The following is a 26545-nucleotide window of genomic DNA, read 5'->3' as shown; positions in this document are numbered from 1 at the left end:
AATGAACAAAATGTTGCATGAAACCAAAGTCAGTCACACAAAATGTACATTCATTGCTTTGAATTTCAAGAGCAGGCAACAGTAAACTATTGCAATAGACCTCCGAATAGTAATTAACTAAGCGATCCAGTGTAGGAATTGCCTAGAAAGGGGCTCGAGTGACATTTCTAGGATGATGGCGATTTTCTATAACTTGCACTGGGTGGTGATTATATTTGCCAAAATTCAACAAACTGTGCCTATGCACTAAAGACTTGTGCTTTTTCTACTGTGTGAACTATAGTTCAATGATTTTCTGTTCCCATAAAAATCAGTGGGTGGTGGATGAAGACAAGCTGGTGTAGACCATGACAACCAGTTTACATTTTACTGTGAACCCATGAAAAACTCATTCTCCTTTAGTGGAAAAAATCCCACTGATATTTGAAATATCTTTACCAGAAAAATAGCAATGACCATGTTATTTCGTTAGTGCAAGCTATAGACAAGGCTTTTTGAGAGGCGGTATTTCACCTTTGGGGGTATGTTCTGCTCAACAGTGAGACAAGGAACTTTCCTAGGTTTCGCTTTGACCAGCCACCCGTAGGTTCCGGCGCTGTGGGATTTACTCCTCTTCTAACCGCATGGGGATGTGTTGCCAGCGGCAAACTCTGCTCTCCGACTGCTGCTAAGGGGCATAGCTGCTGCTGGCATTAAAAGCAAATGGATGGAATATGACTCAGCCATAAAAAAGAATGAAATAATGCCATTTTCAGCAACATGGAGGGACCTGGAGATTCTCATACTGAGTGAAGTAAGCCGGACAAAGACAAATATCATGATTCCGCTTACATGTGGAATCTAAAATGAAACAAAAACGATAGAAATGAACTTACATACAAAACAGAAATAGACCCACAGGCGTAGAAAACAAACTTATGGTTACCAAGAGGAAAGGAGGGAGGGATAAATTAGGAGTTTGGAATTAACATATACGCAGTACTGTATGTAAAATAGATAACCGACAAGGCCCTACCATATAGCACAGGGACCTATACTCAATATTTTTTAATAACCTTTAAGGAAAAAGAATTTGGAAAATAGATATAATATGTGTATAACTGAATCACTCTGCTGTACACCTGAAACGAACACCACATTATAAATCAGCCATACGCCAATTTAAAAAAAGAAAATGGAAAGGCAGGTCATAGACACTACCTTGCTATAGCTTGGATTGGAACCAAGGTTGCTGCAGCCACACGGCAGCTCTAACCACTGTACAATCACAATGCACCACAGGCCTGCAGGTAAGTTTCTTGACAGAAATAGTCCCACTATCTGTGTTGTTTTATTCTTGGACACCTACAGACGTTCATGCTTTTCTCTCTTTCGTGCCCGTCTCCGATGCTCCCTCCCCATTCTGCTACTTAATAAAAACAATTTTCATCTCTCAGAATCGGCCCGATCCTCCTCACAGGCTTCCTGGGAGGTCTCGTTGTCTCCTCCGTGCCTTTGCTTGATTTCACGTTTCGTCTTAGGACCTGATCCCTTTCCCGCGGATGCCACAGGTACCACCGCTACTACACCTGCGGCGCGGATGGTCGGGTGAAGGCGGAGCGAACCCGGAGCCGTCACGGAGCCGCCCCGGCGTTCGGCTTGCCTCGGGCCCCACTGGGCTCAGGCCCGGGCGTCTCCGGGGCGCTGGCATCTGCGGCGGGAGAGGAGCGAGGAGCGGCGGGGCCGGCCGGCTGCCCTTCTGCCTTGGGAATCGCCCGACGCCCGGCTTCCCCACGGGACGAACACCCTGCGTGCACTCCAGCTCTGCGGTTGTCCGAGGCTTGGAGCCAGCGCTGTTGTCCCGCGAAACGCGGGTATCTCCGCCTAGCTGGGTACGCGGGCCTCGTCTCTGGAGGTCAGGAAAATTTCTTTCGTGTCTCTGTGGCGCAATCGGTTAGCGCGTTCGGCTGTTAACCGAGAGGTTGGTGGTTCGAGCCCACCCAGGGACGGTTCTCACCTTTTTTTTTTAAATGCAAATATTCTACGATGGTTTCGAGTCTGTGCATCCTCTCCCAAGCTCCACTACTAACCTCCTGTCCCCTGACACAAGAGGACCTAAGTCCAGACAATAACTGAGCCTCAGAGAGGATCTCTGTGGGAAAGCATGTCACCGGGAATCCTGGAATTCACCAAAGAGTAGACTCATTTTCACCCTGTAAACTCCTTTTACCAACGAAGTTTCTCCATTGTTTGTAGTAATCTCTCTTTTCATATACTTTTGCGATTAATTTGCTATTATGCTTTTCCTGTTACAAACAATGATGAAGTAAGTCATCATTCTTGTACACATGGCTATAGGGTAGAATCTTGGAAGAGCAGTTACTCTATCATAGCTTCTACATGGTTTTGTATATGATTCCATTTTCTTGGCTTTGTTAGCGTATTACTTATAACACTTTCTTTTGCTATGTCATCGACTGCTTTAGACTTTAGAGCACACATCTGTAACTTACCACAGCCTGGCTTCAAGTGATGTTTCATACCTCTTCACTTTTCTCCCCTGCCTACCTTTATGCTTTTCTTATCATGCATTTTGCTTTGCATATGTTATGAACCCCAAATCCAAGGTTAGTACTTTTCCTTAAGCTGTCCCATGGTTTTAAAGAGATTTAAATGATAATACAAAATCACATATGTTCCCATGCAGATACTTTGTCTCTTGCCTTTCACTCCTTTGATGTTTTTATGTAAAATTTTGTATTGAAGTACAGTTGATTTAGAATGTTGTGTTAATTTCCACTGCACAACAAAGTGATTCAGTTATATGTATATATTCTTTTTTTATATTCTTTTCCATTATGGTTTATCTCATGATATTGAATATAGTTCCCTGTGCTATACAGTAGCATTTCATTTCTTCGTGTGCATCTAGAATTCCAGCTGATGTGAATTTCCTTCTTCTTGGAGGATGCTTTTAACATCTCTTGCAGTGTGGACTTGCTGGTGATGAAGTCTTTCAACATTTATATGTCAGTAAATGTCATCATTCGCTCTAAGTGTTCAAGGAGCTTTTTTTTTGGTGCAGGGGAGGCATAGAATTCCACCTTGACTTTTTTCCCCTCAGTCCTTTAAAAATATTGCTTCACTGTCTTCTCACTTCCACTGCTTTTGATGAGAAAGCTGACATAATCTTTATTTTTCTTTTCTGTATGTACCGTGTCTGTGGCTGCTTTGGAGATTGTTTTTCTCTTTCAGTGGATTTGAGCAGTTTAATTATAGTGTGACTACGTATGGATTTCTTTATGTTCCTTGTGCTCAGGGTTCATTTGACTCCTTGCATTGGTGGGTTTATAATTTTTATTATGATTGGAGTATTATCTGTCCTGTTTCTTCAAAATTTTTTTCTTTAAAAAATTTCTTTTGTTATTTTCAGAGACTCCAAACACACCTATATTAGGCCTCCTAAAGTTATTCTGTCAACGATGAACGTTTATCAATTCAATGATGCTATCATGTTCAGTAAAAAACAAAATGAATTTTTTTTCCCTGAGTTTTATTTTGAATATTTTCAGGTGTTCAAGGCTTTCTTAATCTTTGTGTTCCCTAATGGCTGTTCCTGCAATGTCTAATCTATTGTTGATTCACAGATGTTATAGTTTTCACCTCTAAAGTTTGCTTTTTGCCATTTTTGTATGTTCCACATTTGTAATGAACTTTTTAGACACATGTAACGTAGTCATGATAACTGTTTAAAGTCCTCTCTGCTGATTTTTACTTCCTGCCAGTTCTGGTTCAGTTTTGGCTGATGGATTATATTCTTCCTTATGTGTCATATTTTCCTGCCTCTTTGCATGCCTGGTATTTTTTGTTTGGATGCTGGACATGGTCAAAGTTTCCCTTCCGGATACTAGCTATTTTCATACTCCTATGAGTTAACTGAGTTTTGTTTTGGGTACAGTTAGGTGACTTGTTAACAGGTTGATCTCTTTGGATCTTGCTTTATGATTTTTTAGGTAGGTCAGTCTAGGGCTGGTTATTCTAGGGCTGAATGATCTTCCCAAAGACGCAGAAATTATATGAGTCGTCTAGTCTGGCTGGTGGCAGTGCGTACAGTTGCCTGGGCTGTGCTAACACCAGGCACTGTTCCATGATTTTTTCAAAAATTAATTTTCTTGGTCTCAGGCATTTCTCCACAAGCATGCTCTTATCAGAATGCTGCTTAGTCCTTGAGGGAGATTCTTTCCTATCCCTGGATTCCCTCTCTCTCTGTCTCTCTCTCATCACTAGACCTTTGTTCTATGAATTCTAGCTGCCTTCCTCTCCACCAACACTAAGCTTCATCTCCACAGTCTAAGGAGTTGGTCTCAGATCCCCCTGCTCATGCCCAAGCTGGAAACTCTGGGAAAGCATGAATGTGGGCCAATGGCCAGATTCACCTGTTTCTCACTTCTCAAAGATTGCTATTCTCTGTTGGCCTATTTTCTGTGTCTAGAAAAGTGGCATCATGTATTTGCTCTTGTTCCCCATAGGGGGGCAGGCAAGAAGGGAAGGGTGAAATTTTAGGCAGGAGGGAAAATCTGATTTTTGTCATTCCTCCTTTGTCAGAGGTTGAAGGCATCTCTCTGAGTGTTCCTAGTTTGATTTCAATAGCAGGTGTGCCAATTTGTATTGCCATTTCCCCAACTCCATGAAAGAGCTTTTTTCTTCATATTCTTGCCAACACAATGAACTCTGTGTACATCTATGATACTCTAACAAGGGGAGTGGCACCCTCCTGACTCAACTAAGCCAGGGGTACAACTAAAGTCCAATGTGGACACTACTCAGAGATACCCTATTTCACATGTGCAGTAGCTAAACTTCTGTGATGTTTAGACAGTCTTCCAATAATTGTAATTATTTTTGGTGGTGACCTACTTGTTCGGGTCCAGAGAAGACTGATCAGAATGACTCCCAATTGATTCATACTAAACAGTTTGTGGGTGAGAGGGGAGAAAAAATATTGGTCTTAGACATTTATTCTTCTTCCTTTTCTTCATGAATACATGTTTGCCATCTTGGATGCACACATCTAATGACTGGTCACCCTCCAAGTCAAGGCTGTGTTAGGGTGCAGACAACTATCTGGATATGACTCCTTGACAGTGTTTGGCTGTTCCTGCAAAAATTATCTGATTTCAGACAAATCTATGTGACCAACAAGATTCTGCACCTGACAATGCATCTTGTGCAGACCTGGATACCGAGGGTTATTGGTTGACCTTCCCTGGGTTCTTCTGTTGAATCTCATGAGCAGACATGAGCTCTTAGGCTTTTACACACAAAATCTAGTTCTTATACATTCTTTCTACTCTCTTAGTGTGTGTCTTTGTCTGTCTGTCTTTCTCTGTCTCTCATACTTTGGGCCTCCCCCAACCTACCCACTTTCTTCTCCTCTTCAGCTTTCCAGGACATTGCACTAGACTGCCTTCAATCACTGAGTGCTTATTAGGCACTTGTTAGATGCCAGGCCCTGCTGTGAGGTGAGGGGAAAAGAGATGCTGCATTGTGAGCCGGCTCAAGGGCTCTGCCCTGTGGAGCCCATATCTGGAGACATCTAAAAGGAGCAGTGCAGCAGGAGCATAACTGGTTCTTGGCAGTTTTTCCCAGGCTTATCTGGCCACCTTGGCCTAGAGGCTCTGGCAGTGATGGAGACAGGAGAGGCATAATGAAGAATGGTAAGATGGCTGACTTCAGATCTAGAAGGCAGGTAACCAAGGACCAAAAAAAAATTTTTTTTTATTAAATAAAGGCACACTTTAGGAAATTAGGAGGCTTTCAGTGACAGCTCCCTCCTTCCTGGAACAGACATTCCATGTGTCCTATAATTCTTACAGTTACATTGATGGCCACAGCTATCAACCTCCCATAAAAGGTACTCAAGCCTCAACTCAACCTGTTCACATATGCCCAATAATCAATAAAAGTATGAGGCAGCATCATAGTGAAAGAGTGTTTCTCATTTCTATCTCAATTTTAATTATACAGCCAAAGATCACACATCAATGCATTTAATATCAGTCAGAGAATTAAAGATAAAAATAGACCTTAAAATCAAAAGTTGAGCTGACACAAATAAAAAGAAAAAAAAAAAGTTGAGCCTACACATAAAAGAGAAATGCATGCTGGAATCATGCAGTAAATGATACCTCAAATTGTAAATGGAATAGTTAAGTCCCTATGATTTCCAGGATTATAATACTAAATCTCCATTTAAAATATATTATAGGGACTTTCCTGGCCATCCAGTGGTTAAGACTTTGCCTTCCAACGTAGGAGGTGTAGGTTTGATCCCTGGTCCGAAGCTAGAATACCATATGACTCGAGGAAAAAGACCAACAAGACATAAAATAGAAGCAATATCGTAACAAACTCAACAAACTCAATAAAGACTTTAAAAATGATCCTCATCAAAAAATATATAATATTGTATATTTAACTTAGTGCAACCCATAATATTAAATTTTATAAACTTCAATATTTATCGGATTTAAAATTTCTTGTTAAACAAGTAAAACCAGTGTAGAAAATGTAGGCAGGTCAGTGTTATTAGAAGTTCAAAGAGAAAATAACTCCAAGACTTGTGCACGCTAGAGTGCTATGCTACCAGTACTTCCCATGTAATTGTAATATTTGTAAAACAACATAAAGTAGTTTTTAGACCACAATTATTAAATTTCTGATGCATACAAGGTGTCATATCTAGAAATCTAACATCTCTGCGATCATATGTGAAGTATTAGACTCCTCTAGAGTGTTAAGAGTATTCGAGATTGAGCCTTACTAACTTGAATTTTTTCTTGTTCCTAGCACACTAGGTACTTACTAATTTATCTCTATGATAAAGTAAAACTAAACTTTGTGTTGTTTCTTCCTCGGAGTTACATTTCAGCAAGAACGTTCAATAAAAAGCCCCTTGAATGCTAGCCACTGGAATTCCCAGAGCAGAAGCTCTATGAGTACCCCAGCTTTGGGGAGGGACACAGTGGAATGAACACATACTACAAATCAGGGAGCCGGCGAAAAGAGGTTTCCCTGACCGGGAATCGAACCCGGGCCGCGGCGGTGAAAGCGCCGAATCCTAGCCACTAGACCACCAGGGAACCACGGGGAGCCTTCTTTTTCCGTCTCCAGGCGAGAACTGTGAAAGTAAAGATTCTATTCCTGAGATGCCAAGAGCAGGAAAGACGGCGAGTCCCAGCGGCCCATGGCTGAATGCAGCTGTGCAAGGCTCCCAGCACTTGCCCCAGGGCTCATCGCCCTTCACCCCTCCGGCCTGGGCGACGCTTTGGGCTCTGAGGCCAGGCCGCAAGGTAACTGGCTGGGTCCCATCCTACTCTAGCTTTAGCGCTGTGTGCAGCTCCTGCTGTCTTTCTGAGCCTCTGTTGTCCTTGTGAGTCACATGCCGACTGGCTCTCAGCAGGTGATGAGCGGATCCGTCTACTTCCTGATCTCTGGCCTGACTCCAGGGCGTCTCCTGGTCACGGCACGTGTTCAGGCTCCTTTTCGTGCCTGGACAGCTCAGTTAGTGGGGTTCTTTATCCACTCGTCTTTGGCTCGAGCCCCCGGTGCAGAGTTGGGTTCGGTCTCTTTTGTTCTGTCACGCAAACCAAGTGTGCTGAGGTGTGGGAACGCCAAGTGTGCTTCACAGGGATCAACTTCTTGGTTTTCAGAGCCGTAATAGGTGTCAGTGTGTAGAGGAGATTCAGGCGCCAGAGGAGAGGAGGGGATTTCCGGACGTAAAGGTGACCTGAAGTTGGCCTTGTCCTGTGTCCTCCTTGGAGTAACTGTTTGTGGCCTGGTGTCTGAAGTGACTCCGACAGAGGAGGCCTGGTTCGCAGCGCTGAGTGGGCTTTCACATGGTAAAGGAACACCTCCCTGGTTTTTGGGGGATCAAAAACGCGGCTGCGTCCGCTGACTCACCCCACACCGCGAGCTTCCTTTTGTTTTTTAAGAGTGAACGTAACTGCGGAAAAAAGCGAATCTGTTTCCGCCCGGTATCGAACCGGGGACCTTTCGCGTGTTAGGCGAACGTGATAACCACTACACTACGGAAACTCCACGACTGCCACATTCTAATGACACATCCAAGAAAGGTACTTTTGCCATGACTAGCCACAAACAATTTTGAAAGGAAAAGGACCCTGGGAACACAGGGGATCCCTCCGGTGAGGTGACTACAGCTCGCGAAAGGCCCTGGGTGAGGGTTCCTCGTTTTCAGCGAAGCGAGGTCCCTGGGCCCCCCACAGTTTGACTTCCGCATCCCACATCCAACACACAGCTATGCATCCGAGTGCAGGCGTCGCCCCCGCTGACTCCCCAACTCCCAGAAGCCGCAGGAACCAGGGGTTAGGCACGTCTGAGCCCCTGGGGACCCCGACGCCCAGCAGCTTGGACACCGCCCCTCCCAGGCGGTGGACACGCGCCTGCGTGGCCCTTTTCACGGAGCCGGCGGTCAGTACGTTAGGCTCTAGGAACTGAGCGGTACTTCTACTCCACACTGCAAGCACTCCACCCGCCCTCCTCTACCCCCTCCCCGCCCCCACCCCTTGCCCTCCCCGCCCCCCTCTCTCGCCCTCCCCTCTGCTCAGATGCGCGAGACCAGCGCGCTCCTTCCTCGCAAGGCGTCTCGCCGCAGCGCTTCTCCGGCGTCATCCCCGGCAAAGGGGCTTCCTCAGGCTCCTGCCGCTGTTGCTTATTCTAGGCGTCTAGTTTAAGTCCAAAACGTTAATCACACTTCCTCATTGAGCAGGAACCGAAGCAAAGGGTGCGTCCCAGCTCATTTGTCCGTTGGAAAATATCCAACATCAACACAGGGCGAGCTCGCTTCCCGGCCTGTATTGAATCTGTTTGAAGACCCGGCGCAGCAGCAAGCCGCGGAGGACCCAGGCGCGGTCCACGCAGATCTCACGGTTGTTCATCCCTCCCTCATCGTACTGGAGATTCTGCTTGAGGAACAGTTTTGTTTTACCTTTTACAGTGTCTGAAACGTCTCTTATTTGCCTTTTATACTTTTCCAGTTCAACAGGGCAAGGAGAGCGAATTTTAAACCTAGGACTTCAAAGGTAAAGGCGCTTTTTCCAGCAAGCCGGTGTCTGGAGGGATTTTCGTGTTCACCTCACAGCACACGGCCAGCAAGCAGAAGAGTTTCTTTTTGCTGAAAGATTTTAATGTAACGTAGTCTGTCTGTCTGTCTCTGGTTTCCTCTGAAAGTACAGGTTTACAAGTCTGGGGGGGCATGTGCCATTTTCTCCGGCAGTTGCTTTTCTTCTTTCTTAGTGCGGCGGTCACCGCGTTTCCTTCACCCCTGAGGTTCAAGTGCTTCGACCCCGAGGAAGGCGCGGGCAGCGTGCGCACTGGCCGCCAGGCCGCAGGGCTCTGCCTTGTTCCGAGTCGGCTCCAAGTGCAGTCGAGGGTGCGACCGGACTGCAGCATCGTCACCCGCGCTGGAGGGCTGAGTCCCCAAAGAGGCGGGCCTGAAAATAGCTTTCGATCAGGACATCTCATGCGATTTCCCCCTTCTTGCCTCCCCTCCAGGTTCTAGTTTTCACCTCCCACGCCCAGCCAGAGAAAAGCATTCGCTGTCTTTGGGTCGCGTCCGGCGCGCTGCAGTCCCTCGTGGACCGGACGAGGGGGCGGTTGTCCTTTCCCCGACGGGGCGGAGGGACAGCGGGCGCCCAAGGACCACGAACACACATCCGCGCAGCTGGGGGCCGCAAGCCTGGTAAGGCGGCCTTCTTGGCCACAAGGGAAGGCGCGGGGCTCCAGAGTGGGCGAGAGGAGCGCGCTGAGGGGACGCGGCCCTGCCCCAGCGCTCAAGGACTGGTCCGGAAAAAGGACGCAGCCTCCAACAAAGCGCAACGCCCCGCCTCCCCCCCACCCGCGAGGTTCGGGGTGAGGGAGCCGAGCGTTACACTGATTGCTGCGCCTTTATCAGCAGAGTCGTTTGCCCAAACCCAGGGTCGCAAAAAGGAGGGACCGTGTAGGCCAAAGTCCATGTGGACAGAAAAGCAAACACGACGTCCTAACTAATTGGATGTGGGGTCGGAGGAAAACGCTGCTTCAGAGACAACTCCTGGTCTGAGCCTGAGGAAGCTGGAGTTGGCGTCATCCGAGGCAGGTGAATGGCAGGCGCAGCAGGTCGTGGGGGGAAGACCCGGAATCCAGGTCTGCGGAGAGGTCTCACTCTCTGTCTGAACCTCAGTTTCTTACGATTCAGGGGCAGACTTGGCTCTCAGCGGGTGATGAGTGGATCCGTCTACTTCCTGACCTCTCACCTGACTCCAGGGCCTCTCCTGATAATGGCACAGGTCCCGGCTCCCTTTCCTCCGCGACCAGCTCAATTCGCAGAGCCTGACATTCTTCATCTTTGGATCTTTGCTCGAGCCCCCGGTGCAGAGTTGAATTCTCTTTTGTTCTGTCACGCAAATCGAATTGTTCCGCGGGTGTCTTGGGGTGAGAGAAAGCAAAGTGTGCTTCACAGGGATGTACGCCTTGGTTTTCAGAGACATAACACAGCTCAGCATTTAGGCGCCAGATGAGAAGGTGAGGGGATTTCCGAATGCAAAGGTAACCCGAAGTCGATCTTGTCCTGTGCCATCCTTGGATTAACTGGCTGTGGCTTGGTCTGCAATATGACCCAGAGCAGAGAAAGGAGGCCTGCTTCCTAGTGCTGAGTAGGCTTTCAGGCAGTCACGGAACTTCTGCCAAATATCTTGGGCCAAGGAAAATGCAGGTGACCCCACTGCCACACACCTTCGGCCAGTCATTTTAGTTTCTTGAATGGGAATGGAAATTTCCGGGAAAAGACATGTGTTTCCGCTCCGTTTCGAACCGGGGACCTTTCGCGTGTGAGGCGAACGTGATAACCACGACACTACGGAAACAAGAACGGAGCTGCGGGTTAACTGCTATGTCCATGAAAACCTCAGGTGCTGCCATCACTCTCCTCCTCCTCAACCTTTTACACTAAGAAATCAACCTGGAACCACCGCTGATCTCTCAGGCGACGAGACTGCGGCTCCCCAGAAGCCCTGTTTTAGGCTTCCTCGCCTCACCCAAAGCAAGGACCCTCGGGGCCACTCACAGTCTGCCTTAGGGATCCCGCACTCAGCGCAGTCTCCAGTTCCACAGCTATGCACTCGAACGAAGGGGTCGTCCCGCTGACTCCCCAGCTCCAGGAGGCCGCAGTAGGTGGGGCGGGGGGCACGCTTAGCTGCGCTTGATCCGCAGGGGATCCCGCCGCGTAGCAGTGTGCATGCCGCCCCTCCCGCGTTGCGGACTCACCCCTCAGCGGCCCCTTCGCAGCGCGGTCTGTTGGTGCTCTCCGCTCTCCCTTTGATTGATCTGCTCTCCAAGCCCTCCCCGCCTTCCTCTCTGCTCCGAAGCGCCTGAGCTGCGCGCTCCTTCCTCTCACGCTCTTTTGCCGCTGCCCTTCCCAGGGGTCCTCCCCCGCAAAGTCGTGCGGTGGGACTGCAGAAGCTCCGAGTCCTGTGGCTATGGCTTATTCGATTCGACTTTTAAACTCCAATTGTTTAATCACACTTTCACATTTTACCAGGTACCGTCGTAAAGGCAATGCTTAGGGCTTTCGACTCTCCCAATATCGAACATCAACGAAGGGCGATCCAAGTTTCTCGGCCTGTATTGAACTCATTTGAAGATCTGGCCGCGAGGCGGTTATTAACCACTAGGGGTTCAGGACTTGCCTGGAGATCCTGAAGGTGCTGGACCCAGGAACAGCCCATGCAGATTTCATGACCACAGGATCTCTCCCTCTTTCCTGAGATTCTTTTTTAAAGGGAAGTCTAGTTTTGCCTATGAGAACACCCAAATTTCTTTTTATTTGCCTATTAATTGTCCTGCTCAACAGGATATGGAGTGCGAAGTTTAACTATGAGGTAGAGGCAGTTTTCAGAGAAAGGTGGTGTCTGAAAAGTTTACACGTTTACCTCACAGCAAAAGACCAAGAGCAGAAAGCAGTTCCTTTGCTGAAAGATATTATTGTTTTTTCTCTCTAAAGATTTCTTTGACATGAAGTTAAAAATAAAATCTGGGTGGGGAGATATTCTTTTTTCCCCAGCAGTTGCTTTTCTTAGTGCAATGATTTCCTCCATTGTTCACATTCAAAGTTCGCCCCCAGCCCTGTCCACCTCCCCAAGGTAGGAACAGGGTGTTCATTGCACATCCTGTCACCACAGTCAACCTCATTCTGCTTTGGCTCAAACTGGAAACTGGGACAGAAATGGACTCTGTCGCCCTCACCAGTGACTGGAATGTCAGTTCCAGGTGAGGCAGAGGTCAGGACAGCTGGAATCAGGAACTTTCATGACACTTTCCCCTCTTTCCTTCCCTCTTCCATCTATCTCCCTCCTCCTCCACCCCCTCAGAGGACAGGATTCATCCTCTTCCTGCCTTGGAGGACACTTTGGAGTCCCTTCTGGGCAGAACAAAGGGAGCAGTTGCCCCTTCCTCTACAGGAGTGAGAAGGGTACCAAGGGAACTACAAACTCACTTCTTGGACCCGTGGGCACCTGTGCCAGGGGTAGACACCTGGCAAACTCCCAAAAGTACTGCCTGAAGCTTCTCTGCAGGCTGAACAGGGATGTGTGAGCTTGAGTCTCTGCATGGCTGTGTAAATTCAGACTAGCCTGACTTCAAAGACTAGGCTGGGCCCACTCAGCAAGGTGCTCTTCCTTGGAAATGTGGCGAGTGAGGCCCCTGGGACAACTTGGCTGAACTGTAGTCTCTGAGGTATGCACTGTCATCTTGACCCCTTCTGGTCTCACCCACTGTGAGTTATTGTCATTTGTCACTTTGAGCTCAGGAAACCACCAGGCCAGAAGAGACACCTAAGGGAAACCAGCCTCTTATTGGATGTGTCCATAAGGAATCCCAAAATGGCCCTGACGAGAAAGGAAGGCAGTGAATCCTCTCCTGTTCGGTAGGCAAGAGATAGTTCAAAGAGGAGGGAAAAAAAATCCTATGAGATTTCAGGACCTAACGTTACCAGGAAAACAACCTCACCTGGAATCAGGTCTTCCCGTGGCTGGTGAAGGTGACTTGCATCTCCAGTTTGCCAAAGCAGACCAAATAGACAACCTTGCCCAGGCTACCAGTGAGTAGGCAATCTCCAATCTTTCCTTGAACTTCCTTACACAGGGTATCTGTGGCTTCCAGGGGTGCAACTGAATACCTCCCCCCCCCTCCAAATTGTCTTATTTAAAGAAGAATGATCAGGTATGAAGGAAATAAGAAAACCACTACATTAGGGAAAGCCACTATTCTTGAGAGGGTCACAACCCCTCTCCTGAATTTTAACTGCACTTTCCCAGGTCGATCCCCAGGTTGGGCCCATTTTACGCTCAATGCACTGTTGATGGGGCCAAATATGAGGCTAGGAGGTTCACAGATGAATATTTCAAGTATAATAATAGTCATATTAATTTAAGTATGCATAATAAATAAATAAATAAATAAGCAAGCATTCCAGAAAGACCCAGAACAAACTAATCAAATTCACTTATGCCATATTACAAAAAGAGGAAAGAACTATACATTATCATATGAACAATGTCATAAAATAAAATAGCCTTGAAATATCTCTTGTTTCCTCTAAAGTTTCTTTCCCTTGACATGCCCATCCAGGCTTTTCCAAAATCTGACATTCACTGCCAAATCCTAAAATTAATTTTCTGCTTCTAGACTCTTCTTCCCTGCTCTGTATCTTTGCCTCTCCTCCGTCATCTTTCATATGAAGAAAGAGTAATTCTCCCTTAATTTCTAATTTGCAACATTATATCTAACTCTGAGGTTTGCAAAGTAGGCACCCTCCCCAAGAGTGTATATTCCTAGAAAGAAAAATTATCAGTAACACAAGGCTTTTCACAGTTCACATTTCTAATAAACATTTGCAAAGATTAAAGTCCAGAAATGTGACCTAAATGTTTTATGTTCAAGAAAAATATAGACTCCGCTGAACATTTCAGATGCTTTGCCTCTTCATCAGCCTTCAAACAACAGGACACACATCTCCCTAAGAATACAGTACAGGATCACAGGAGTCAACCACCGTATGTAGGGCATGTGTCCTATGCTGAAATGAGAGGCATGAAATGATAGAATGTTTTGTTCAAGTAATGGTCAAATAAATTTTCCCATATTTCCAAATTGAGCTGTGTGGAAAAGAAGAGCAGGATTTGTGCCACTTGATTGAAGACATTATAAGCTCTGACAGGCAACTCATAGGCAAGCACATATCCTGTGCTAGTGGCATCAGGATCCACAAACAGATAAAGAGGCTCAGTTGAAAGACCTGAAACTGACCCATATCTCTATATGGTCAACTGGTTTTCAAAACCAGCAGTGCAATGAGGGAAGGAAATACATACAGTAAATGGTACTGGAACTACTGGGTGTTCTATTAGGAAAAAATTTCTACCTCACACTACACATAAACATTCATTTGAAGTGCGTCATAGACCAAAACATAAAAGTTAAAGATATAAAGCATTTTGAGAATAACTCTGTGACCTGGTAATAGGTAAAGATCTACTAAACAGGACACAGAAAAACTAGCATAAATAAGAATAAATTAGACTTATCAACATTATCAGGATCTTCTCATCAAACAACACTGTTAAAACAGGGGAAAAGCCAGCTACAGACAAGGAGAAAAACTTGCAAAACTTACCTGACCAAGAAAACAAGCAAAGAAACAAACAAAAAATATAAACAAAAGAACCACACCTGTATTTGGAATGTATAATGAGCCCCTCCAGGCTGATAGTAAACAACCCAGGCTCTTTAATTGGGTAACAGATGTGAGCAGATAGTTGAGAAAGGAAGATATACGTGTGTCCAAAAAAGCACGTAAAAGAGTGCTCTGTGTGATTAGCCTTCAGGGAAATGAATATTGAATCCACATTGTAAGACCACCACCCCCAGAAGCATGGCTAAAATTATAAAGACAAAAAAACACTCAGTCTTGGCAAAGATGTGAAAAACCCCCCACAACTTTCACACAGTGGTGGTGGGAGTGTAAAATGATTGAATTGCTTTGGAAAAAGCTGTGGTTGTTTTTATGAACTTGAGCATATACCTTGCTTGGGTACCAGTAATTCTTCACCTAGATACTTTCCCAGGAGAAATAGAGACATAGGTGCACAAAATCTCCTATGTGAAGAATGTTGAAAGGAGCTTTCTTCACAATAACCAGGACTGGAAACACCCAAATGTCCATTATCAGGTGAAGGGTAAGGAAACCTGAGATAGCCAAGCAATGGAATGCTACTGAACAATAACAATGGAATGAGTATCTGATATGGTCAAAAGTAGAGATAAACTTGAGAGACATGGTGCAGAGAGGTAAAAGCTGGATACAAAAGAATGCATATGCTACGATTCCATTTACAGGAAGTTCTACAAGATGCAGAGGATAATGAAGATGACTTTCATGATTCTAGTGATTTTCCCTCCTTTGTATTTGTTTAATTAAGTAATTTATTGGCTGCGTTGGGTGTTGCTGCCCGCTGACTTTCTCTAGTTGAGGCGAACGGGAGCTACTTTTTGTTGTAGTGTGCGAGCTTCTCATCACTGTGGTTACTCTTGTTGCAAAGCACAGGCTCTAGGTGCTCGGCCTTCAGTAGTTATGGCACGCAGGCTCAATAGTTGTGGCTCTAAGGCTCTAGAGTGCAGGCTTGGTAGGTGTGGCACACAGGCTTAGTTTCTCCACGGCATGTGGGATTTTCTCGGACCAGGGATGGAACCCATGTCCCCACGTCCCCTGCATTGGCAGGTGAATATTTAACCACTGTGCCACCAGGGAAGTCCCAAATGCACTAGATAATCTCTTTCAGGGAGAATTAACACATATACTTTTAGAAACCAGAGTACTCAATTATTCCACTTACGAGTGTTGGTTAATATTTTTAGGTGTCATCTAATGTAGGATTCCACGTATACCAAAACGTGATTCCAACATTTTCACGTTCCAACATGTGTCAGCTTAATTTACAATAACAATGTCTAGTGTTAACTGGAAGCCTTTAATATTAAATTGGTTTAATTAATGCATAATCTTTCATTGCCTGCCACTCTCTCTCTCCCCCTCACTTTCTCTTCCCTCTTTGCCCTAATTTCCTGATAGATTGGCTAACAACAGATATACAACTTGAGTTGGGGAATGCTGTTGTTTTCTGGGTTCACATATATTTCTATATTCTGTAGGTATGTGGCTGGTGCTGTGGAAATTCTTCTGTGTTCCTTTGACAAAAGTTCAGTAGAGTGGTTTGTGGTTTTCAGTTCTCTGATATTTCAAAATCATAACCTTAATGTTGTGCACTGCACAGCTTCTCAGCACTTCTCACAGCACCACTTTATTTCTTGCTACACATTCACTTTTTGCATGGTACTTGCTCTTTATCACAGCAACCACCAAAATCCAGCTTCACAAAGAAATGGTATCATCAATGAGAACGTACCGTAATCTAAAGTCAGTGAAGTTTACTGTATGTAAATTACATCTCAATAAATCTGACAAAACAAAAGTAGAAATGATTGACAATCCTTAATGTTGATAGGATGGAGAGCATTGGAAACTCTTCTCCCTTTCTAGAAAGAGAATACGTATGCTTAACAATATTGGGGAAAAAATGGCAGCATCAATTAGAGGTAATGCATTCAGTTATATGTTGTGGCCCAGAAATTCTACTTTGACCTATACTATACGTTTGACTTGTGCTGTCCGATATGAGAGGTACAAACCACATGTAGCTATTAAACACTTGAAATGTTGATAGGGTCACATGTTGTAATGATAAAACTTTTATGAGAAATCTCATAAGATGTTAAAATAGATTTGCTCTCTTTCATTTTACTCTCAAAAATGTATCTACTAGAAAATTGAAAATTCCATGTGACTGGTATGAAAACTCACATAGGAAAACCTCACCAAAATGGAGTTGGGAGGCCAGAGGGGAATAAATATATATTTCAAATTGTTTTCCCTTATACGTTATTACAAAACATTGAGAATAGTTCCCCTGTGCCATATATATATGTATATATAGTGGGTCCTTGTTGGTTTTCTATTTTATACATAGTAGTGTGTGTATATAATCCCAACCTCCTAATAAATCCTTCCCCCACCCTTTTCCACTTTGGCAAACATAACTTTGTTTTCTATGTCTGTGGATCTATTTCTGTTTTGTAAAAAAGTTCATACATATCTTTTCTTATAAACTCCACATATAAGGGGAAAAACAAAAACAAAAAAATAAAAAACAAAACCAAAAACAAACAAACAAAAACTCCACTTATATGGGTATACATATATTAGATGATATTTGTCTTTCTGCCTCTGGATTACATCATTTAGTATGATAATCTCTAGGTCCATCCGTGTTGTTGCAGGTGGCATTATTCCATTCTTTATTATGCCTGAGTAATATTCCATTCAATACATATAAACCACATCTTCTTTATCCATTAATCTGTCTAAGGACATTTAGGCTGCTTCCATGTCTTGTCTATTGTAAATAATGCCACAATGAACATTGGGGTGCATGTATATTTTTGAATTATAGTCTTCTCCAGATATATGCCCAGGAGTGGGACTGCAGAATCATATGGTAACTCTATTTTTAGTTTTTGTTTTTAAGGAATTTCCATACTGTTCTCCATAGTGACGATACCAATTCATATTCCCATCAATAGTGTAGGAGGGTTCCCTCTTCTCTACACCCTCTACAGCATTTATTACTTGTAGGCTTTTTGATGATGGCCATTCTGACCGGAATGAGATAATACCTCATTGCAGCTTTGATTTTCATTACTCTAATAATTAGTAATGTCAAGCCTTTTTTCATCTGCCTGGTGGGCATCGGTATGTCTTCTTTGGAGAAATGTCTATTTAGATCTTCTGCCCATTTTTTGATTGGGCTGTTTGGTTTTTTGATATTGTGCTGTATGAGCCATTTGTATATTTTAGAAATTAATCCCTTGTTGGTTGTATCATTGTGAATATTTTTCCCATTCTGTAAGTTGTTTTTTTGTTTTGTTTATGATTTACTGTGGAAACTAAGGAGGCAAAAGACCTGTACTCCAAAAAAGGTAAGAGGATGGTGAAAGAAACTGAAGACGACACAAACTGGTGGAAAGACATACCGTATTCTTGGATTGGAAGAATCAATATTGTTAAGATGACTCTATTACCCAAGGCAATGTACAGATGCAATGCAATCCCTTATTAAATTATGAATACCACTTTCCCCAGAATTAGAAGAAAAAATTTTACAACTTGCATGGAAACACAAAAGACCCCCAATAGCAAAAGCAATCTTGAGAAAGAAAAACTGAGCTGGAGGAATCAGGCTCCCTGACTTTAGACTATACTGCAACGCTACAGTAACCAAAACAGTATGGTCCTGGCACAAAAACAGACATAGAGATCAATGACACAGGATAGAAAGCCCAGAAACAAAGCCATGCACCTATGGTCAATTAATCTATGACAAAGGAAGCAAGAATATACAATGGAGAAAAGATAGTCTCTTCACTAAGTGGTGCCGGGAAAACTGGCCAGCTCCATGTGAAAGAATGAAATTAGAACATTCTCTAACACCATCCACAAAAATAGACTCAAAATGCTTAAAGGCCTAAGTGTAAGACTGGATACTATAAAACGCTAGGGAAAAACATAGGCAGAGCACACTTGGACATAAATCTCAGCAGTATCTTTTTGTATATGGCTCATAGAGTAATGGAAATAAAAACAAAAATAAACAATTGGGACCTAAGTAGGCATAAAGGCTTTTGCACTGCAAAAGAAAACATAAGCAAACCTCAATTTTAAAGAGTTTAAAGCCACTGATTTTTGCTACAGTGATATTCATTCTGGTTCTTCTGCTTTCCCCTAGGCTAAGAGGCAAAGCAAATTCAAAACATTGCTTGAGATACTTTCGCTATGTGCAGATCTTTGGCTTCCCTTCACCGTCAGGTATCTGATGACTTCCTTCCATGTTGTTCACAACCATTACCTTCAGCTGACATCCAACTGTTACTACTGTGTCAAAGAGAGAACAAAGTGTTCATGGTCAAATCTGCTCTTTGAAGAATAATTATGAGCCAAGGAAGGGGGGTGGGGATGAAACTGAGAAACCCTACTGTGGAAAGCAGCCCAGTTGGGCTTAACTAACTCAGAGGCACCAAGGGGAGGACACTGGCAGGTAATCCACATAGAAAAGCCGCCACATTAATTTCACAACTAAACTTTCAAGAAGTTACGGAGTGTCCACATATAGCCAAATATGTGTACCTCATCAGCTAGTCAGCTTCACCAGATCAACCCATCCAGACTAGTTGTTTGATGACTTTCAGCTCATCTGCTCACCAAGGAAAAGAAAAGCAGAACTCCCCATTCCAAACGTCTTCCATATTTTTTCCCTTATCTTCTCTTTTCTGGCTCTTGTATAAATCCTGTTTTTGTCTTTGTTTAATGACAACATTCTAATAACTCCCACTTTTATAAGTAAATATCTGAGGTAACGCATTCAAAATCTGATTACTGCTAATATTGAAGTATAATTTTCATGTTAACATCTGTATACACTGTATAGGTAACCCTGAAGTCTCTTCGAGGGTGGAGACCCTTTCATGGAAAATTTAGCCCTTGTACTGTTAGAAGACAGGTTGCTCTTACTCTTGAAAGAAAGCGAGTTTCTGGTTAGTGTATGCTTAACAAACTCATGGTAATTCTCTCAGTGTCTAAAGCTCTTTGCACCTCCATTCTGGTCCTTGTGTCCCAGCTTGTGCTTCTGGTGGATCTGGGAGGCCTGTTGTACTTTTGCTTTGCTCCATGATGTTCCCTCACTCTCAGGAGGGACTTGGGGGATGAAGGAGGAAGAACATGCAGAATGGAAGCCTCTCAGGTGCCTGAGCTTCCCTGAGCTTCCCCCTTTGCCTCCCATTGAAGGTCAAGACCTGTCAATGACCACTCAAGCCCTACCTCCAAACATTTTTTTGGACTGTCCTCTAAGAGGATTGTTTCTCTGACTTCCATTTTTATTCTGCAGTGTTGTCAATGCAATAGAGAATTTAGATTTGCAAAATTCAGTAAATCCCAGTTCTTGGGAATCAGAAGCAGGGTCCTAGGGATGGCACAAAACTTTTAACACTATTAGCGGTTGCTGCCACGACTGCATTACTCTTGTCCTCGGTGCCTTCCTAAACAAGGAAATCCCCGAAGTATACAACATGGGGGCCTACATGGTGCTACAGTAATATCAATCAAATGTGGGAGGAAAGGAGGGAAGCTGTGTCACCTGGGTAGAGCTGTGTGACCAGCCAAGGCAGCTGAGACCCCCTCGGTGAGACAGCAGGACTGGACGAAGGTCTTATTCCCTTGGTGAAGGTGTAGGGATCTGATGAGGAAGCAAAGGCAGCTGCAGAGCTGTGCGACAAGCCCCGGGGGATGAGTTGACATTCAACCGTATCTCAGCAGATGGAGAAAGGCATTCAGACTTGTTATTAAATGTGAGATCTTATGAAATCTTTTTATTGCTACTGGGCAATAAAGCAGATGATTTTATGGCATAATGGTTCTTCTCTAAGCGGTGCTGTCCTACAGTGTAGCCACTAGCCACATGTGTGTATTTAAATTTAAATTAATTATGGATTATGAATTAAAAAAAGGAATACTCAACATCTCCGCACTAGTCACATTTCCAACATTCAATCCCCACGTGTGTCTACTGGCCACAGTGTTAGAAAATGCAGGCCTAGGTTGTTCATCTAGCGAGTGTGTACACCTAAAATTTTTAAATTTCAGGTTCCTGACTACTGGGACTTCCATGGTGGTCCGGCGGTTAAGAATCCATGCTCCCAATGCATGGCTGGTCAGGGAACTAAATCCCGCATTCCCCAACTGAGAGCCTGCATGCCACAACTAAAGATCCCACATGCCACAGGGAAGATACAGCATGCGGCAACTAAGACCCGGCACAGCCAAATAAATAAATAATTTTTTTTTTTTTTACGTTCCTGACGTCTCACTCAACATTAGAGACATTTTACTTCATTTCGTTCATCCGTAGCGCCAGTAGCTCCTGGGTCTGTACTGTTCTCTATGTGGTCCCTGAGCTTCGGCTGAGAGGAGGACTTCAGTGTTTCCCTTGGTTGGTAAAGAAGCATTCCATGTGCTAGGGGGCTGCTATAGGGCACTGGTTAATCAGGCACACCCAAGGTCTTCTCACATTGGTCACTCCAGCCCCAGTGCTGTTCTAGGTTGCTCTAAAGGCTGCCCCTGCCCAGGTCTCCAGGGAACGTTTGTGCCAACTCATGAGCTCTGCATATAAACTCTGTTATGAACCCTAATAAGACCTGTTTTTTCTTGGCATTTCATTGGATAATTACATCCTGCTTGTGGCAATTCATAGTGGTATTTCAGTTGTGGTAGTGAGATATAATTAATTTTAAAAATAAAATGTCTAAGTAAAAAATGTGAATCAAAGTGTGGGACACGCCAGGTAATCACTGATAAAGGTACATGGATATGGCTAAATGTGAAGGTGGTAGGTTCATGAATGAACTTGGAAAAGCATGCTTTTGTGTGATTTCTATGGGATGTCCTCCCTACCTTTCTTCCCTCCAGGAGTACTCCGTCTCGCCTGAAGTCAAGAAGGCAGGAGCGCTTAGCTGTCCCCTCTACACTTTGAACACAAAAGGCACTGTCACCGATTTCTGGGAGCCCCTCTGGGAGCTACCTTGTTCAGATCAGGAGAATCAAGGTCCATCAACACATCTGGCTGGGACATAGGATTGCATCATCCCCAGAGCCATAGACTCTGCTTCTGGGGAAGAGTAAATGGTTTTGTTTACTTTCTCTCCTCTTCTTCTTCATTTCATGAACTGGTTCTGAGTGTTTTGTAGGCCTTGCTTTCAATCTGCTTTTTGAAATCTTGGAGGTTGAACAGAAATGAGGGGATGCAAATCTTAGTGAAGTCTTCTCAGTTACCACTGAGCAGGATGGCCAAAGGGAAGGGCCCTGGAGGCAAACTGCCTGGGTCTGAGTGCTGGCTGTCACTGTCACAGGGGTGGGACCCTTAACATTAGCTCAGCCCTCAGTGCCTCAGTGTTCTCATCTGCAAGAAGGGGGTGGGAATATCCTACACTATCTTTCAGACTTAATAGCTTACTACGCAGTAAAGCACTGAGGAACAGCGCTGGTCACACAGTAAAGCTCCAAGAAAGCTGGTGTTGTTTCCACTTCTAACGGTACCACTGCTGACTTTCAACATTTCCCGTAATAAATTAGCAGTGGCTGTTTGTTTTTTGTTTTTGTTTTGTTTTGGTTTTTTGTTTTTAGTAAGAAGCAAGCCTCCATTTTCTTTTTTAAAAACAAAAATCACCTACTCATGTAAAATAATTCATCAAATCACAACAACGAGTAGAAACAAAAAGTCAAATATCAATTTAAAAAATATCTGACGCACTATAATGTGTGTATTTAGGCTCTTAAATAATTTAAGATTAGCTCCATATTAAACACCCAGCCTTTCTCATGTTGTTGCAAACCCAAGTATTGTTCTGACTGTATAATCATTATCTTTAATAACAAAATAAAGATGGAACTCAGAAGAACTCCTCTTAGTAGTGCCAACTTAACTTTTGCTGCGTTACAAGAAACAGTGTGTTGTCCAGAACTAGATCTTTCTAAGCCCACTTTTACTTTTAAAACATCACTATTTGGTTATATTCCTTGTAGAAAAATGTGAAGATTTGGAAAAATATAAAGAAAATTTAAACTTTATCCAGTATTCCCCCCCAAATTCAATAACAAAAGAATATATATATCTTTCTATTCTTTGTACATATTTATGTAGAATTTTAAAACAAAATTAGGACTGTAAAATGCTTACATACCCCATTTCATATTACACAGCAACGATTTCTTTAGTACATTAACTATTACGTGAAACTATGATGTTCAGTTGCTGCTTCACAGTCTAAGTAGAGCTTAACTGTGATTTACCTCCAGTTGTGGGATAGTCAGATTGTTTTGAATATTTGCTATTAAATCTATGTTATATATCCTTCTTTGTGCATAATTATTTGTATGTATCTCTGATAATTTCTTAAAGATAAATTCCTAGGAGTCTGGTAATCAGCACAAAGGGTATTTTTTAAGCCTTTGGTACATGTTACCAATCTGCCCTCCAAAAACATTTCACCAATTTACAGTCACAGCAATAGTCTTAACGAGCTCTTTCTTCTTCACATTCCTTGGCCACATGGGAATGTTACTGCCTACCTTTATTGTTATCAATTTAACGTGGGAACAGTGAAAGGTGTCTTCTCATCTTTTTTTCTAAAGTGTAAAAATCTCCCCACATGTTTACTGTTTTTGTGCTTTCCTTCTGTTATTTGAAGCAGTCCAAGTCTTTTAGACGGCATCTTTGCTGTAAGCAATGTCTTAGTGGGCAAAGGTACCAAAGCTGCATGTCTCTTCCATGCTTTCTCAAGCAGGAATTCCCCAAATGACTGGAATTGGAAAGTCACCTTGTCTTCTGGGCAGCCATGCTCTTTTAATGTCTTGGTGACAATACAGAGAACTGGGCCATTTTCCTCATGTTGTGGAGGGTTTCTGACCATTCTGCAGATCCTCTCCGAGGTATGGTAGGGAGAAGTTAACTTTTGGCTTTATTGGCATTTTCTTTCAGGGTCTTTAAGACCCGGTCCACCGAAAGCACTTCCTCATGCTCCTTGCAGAAATCATAATCTGTTGCCATGGCGATACTAGTGTAGCCAATTCCAGCCTCCTTAGCAAGAACCACCTCTGCAACTGTGGTCATGCTAACATCCACCCCTCAGCTTTGGAACATGATGCTTTCTGCCCGGGAGTTAAAACGAGGTCCCTCAGTTGTGATCATTGCTCCTTTTGGTGGCACCACAGTCCTAGCTTCTTAGCAGTCTCTGTGAGGACGTCTCTCCTTTTAGGGCAGAATGGCTCAGCCACTGGAATATGGTACTCTCCTCTGGCACAGGAATCATTTCCGTCATGGAAAGTCTGAAGCCTTCTGGTAGTCCTGTCCAGGAACTGATCAATAACGACCACATCGCCAGGCTAAATCTCTTTCTTCAACGAACCGCAAGCTGTGGTTCCTATGGCACGTGCACAACCCTCCTCCTTCCGAGCCCAGATACTCTCCTGATAGTTGACTTTCAAAGACACGATGGTACCCTGCCTCCCATGCCTTCAAGGGGGATACAATCAACAGTCTTTACCTTCGCCCAAATTAAAACAGCAGAACGCTTGCCAAACGGAGTAGCCCCATATTTTTCGGTTCTTCCTTCTAACATTTCTGGATCATCCAGGACAGTGCCACCAATGATTCCACTCTTTGGTGCGGGAGTGGCACCCGAGGCCATGTGTGTGCAAGGAAGGAGCAACGGTCCGGCTCTGGGTGGCGGCGCAGAGCGGTGGAGCGGAGCGGGTTCCGGCTCATGGCGCTTGGGTTTTAGTTGCGGTATCCTCTGCTTCAGCACGCGGGCTTCTCTCTAATTGCAGCACAAAGGCTCTCTAGTTGTGGTGCGGGCTTAGTTGCCCCACGGCATGTGGGGTGTTAGTTCCCCCACCGGACAATGAACCCGAGTCCCCTGCTCTGCACGGCAGATTTTTAACCACTGGACCACCAGGGAAGCCCCCAAATTAGGAGTATTTAATGATTTGTCAGATCTCTTCTCCTGCATAGTAGTGACCATCATCTAGAAAACTGTTGGTTTTGGTGGTGACCTAACTGCAGCGGGGAACGGGATCCAGCGTCATGAGATTCTTGGACCTTGGATAGCCATGATGATTGTTTAGCTCAAGGCAGACAATATTTTGCGTGTGCTTCTAGTGAGAGCTTTTAATGTACAGAGTTATCCTAAGTATTTTAAGCAAAGTCCAAGTATGTACCCATGACTCAGTCTTTTTGATTGCTTTTGTTTCTTTGTTTGTTTTGTATGAAATCAAAGCAGGGAAATATAATTTATCTGGAAGTTGTAGAAGATTTCCTCTTTCAGTTATGAAGCACTCTTTGCAGCAAAGTAGCTTCCACCCTGAAAACAACCAAATAAATTCTGGCTTAAAGAAATTCTGTTTGAGGTCTTTGGAGAAACACCAATGCAGCTAGGACCCACAGGATCAGCTCCAGAGAGAGAGACAGAGAGAGGAGCTCTTTGAAATAAAACTGATGCTCTACCTTTTCCTCTTGGGGCATTTGCCAGTTCTTGGCAAGGGACAAGCCACTGGGAAGCTCGGAAGAGAGCAACTGCTGAGGGTCAGGGAAAACAGCAAGACTTTAAGTAATCTCACAAATTGGAGAGAAAAGTACAAGGAGGAGGAGGGAAAAGGAAGGAGCAGAAGGAGGAGGAGGAGACAGAGCAGAAGGATTAGAAGGGAGAAGAAGAAGAAGGAGAAGGCGAAGGAGAAGGAGAAGAAGGAGAAGAAGAAGAGGAGGAGGCAGAGGAGGAAGAGGAGGAAGAAGAAGAAGAAGGAGGAGGAGGAGGAGGGGGGATGGAGAAGAAGAAGAGGAAGAAGAAGGAAGAAGCAGAAACAGCAGAAGAAGAAATGTAGACCTGTCCAAGTATTCAGACTTGAGGAGCCAACATCCTGGAGTGGGTTGTTGAGTGAGCTGGGTGCTTCCTTCTGGATTTCCCTTTAGTATATTTGCAAGTTAAGCCATGTGCATGTAAGAGGCTTTGAAGGCAAGCTGAGTGGAGCTGAAAGAGAGTGGAATTTTCAGCAGTATCATGGTAACAAGGAGAAGAAATTGAAGTTCCGAATTCATCAAGAGGCAGGACCCAAGGAAACACCTTAAGGTCCTAGGTGGGAGCCCCAGCCATCTACAGCATGGCACTGTGAGCAAAGCTTTGGACTGAGACTTCCCATGAGGGCAAACAAGATGCAAATCAATTCAGTCAAGGGCTGGATGGAGGTGATCTGTCCCTCTGCTGCCTGCCGGGGGTGAGGGTGAACAATATTCAGGGAAAGAGAACATCATCAGACTATCCATCATTTTTCACACAACAGCTTCATCATTCAGGCACGATGTTCCAGGACTATATAGGAATAGAAGCAAGAGGGGGGAAAAAGGAAAATGTGGAAACTGACACACCGGTGATTCAGATGTTGAAGTTATCAGATAGGAACTTAAAATCATATGTTTGGACTGTCGAGAAAGTAGATGACATGATCAGTGTTTTTCAGTTATTTGTAAAGAACCAGTGGAAATTCCAGGAGCTGGGGAGTCAGCAGGGGTGACTCCTGCACTCAGGTGCTTAGCTGGGGAACTGGAGCATCTCAGTTTCCCTGGCCGGGAGTCAGACCCGGGCTTGGCGGTGAAATAGCTGTATCCCAGCCATTAGGGCCTGCGTTAGGATCCTGCATCTGAAGCAGGATCCTGAAATTAAGCAAGGGCTTCTCAGGAGTCACAGTCTCCTTGCTAGTGGGGTCCCTGGTGCTTCCAGGTTTATTCTTCACTTTAAA

General features: G+C 44.3%; 3 non-coding genes and 1 pseudogene across 3 annotated transcripts; 1 reads left to right on the top strand and 3 right to left on the bottom strand.

The window, feature by feature from the left end:
* The first annotated feature begins 1914 nt into the window (after positions 1-1914).
* On the top strand, positions 1915-1988 carry TRNAN-GUU (transfer RNA asparagine (anticodon GUU)). The gene has a single exon. It is a non-coding gene; the product is annotated as a tRNA-Asn (tRNA).
* A 5061-nt stretch (positions 1989-7049) lies between these two features.
* Positions 7050-7121, bottom strand: TRNAE-UUC (transfer RNA glutamic acid (anticodon UUC)). Its single transcript has one exon. It is a non-coding gene; the product is annotated as a tRNA-Glu (tRNA).
* An 882-nt stretch (positions 7122-8003) lies between these two features.
* TRNAV-AAC (transfer RNA valine (anticodon AAC)) lies at positions 8004-8076 on the bottom strand. The gene has a single exon. It is a non-coding gene; the product is annotated as a tRNA-Val (tRNA).
* A 15524-nt stretch (positions 8077-23600) lies between these two features.
* On the bottom strand, positions 23601-24444 carry LOC130834543 (S-methyl-5'-thioadenosine phosphorylase-like; annotated as a pseudogene).
* Between the last annotated feature and the right edge of the window lie 2101 nt (positions 24445-26545).

This window comes from Hippopotamus amphibius, chromosome 1 (genome assembly GCF_030028045.1).
Source record: "Hippopotamus amphibius kiboko isolate mHipAmp2 chromosome 1, mHipAmp2.hap2, whole genome shotgun sequence".
Taxonomy (NCBI): Eukaryota; Metazoa; Chordata; class Mammalia; order Artiodactyla; family Hippopotamidae; genus Hippopotamus; species Hippopotamus amphibius.
Note: the sequence above shows the minus strand (reverse complement) of the source record. Positions and strands in the feature narration are given on the sequence as shown.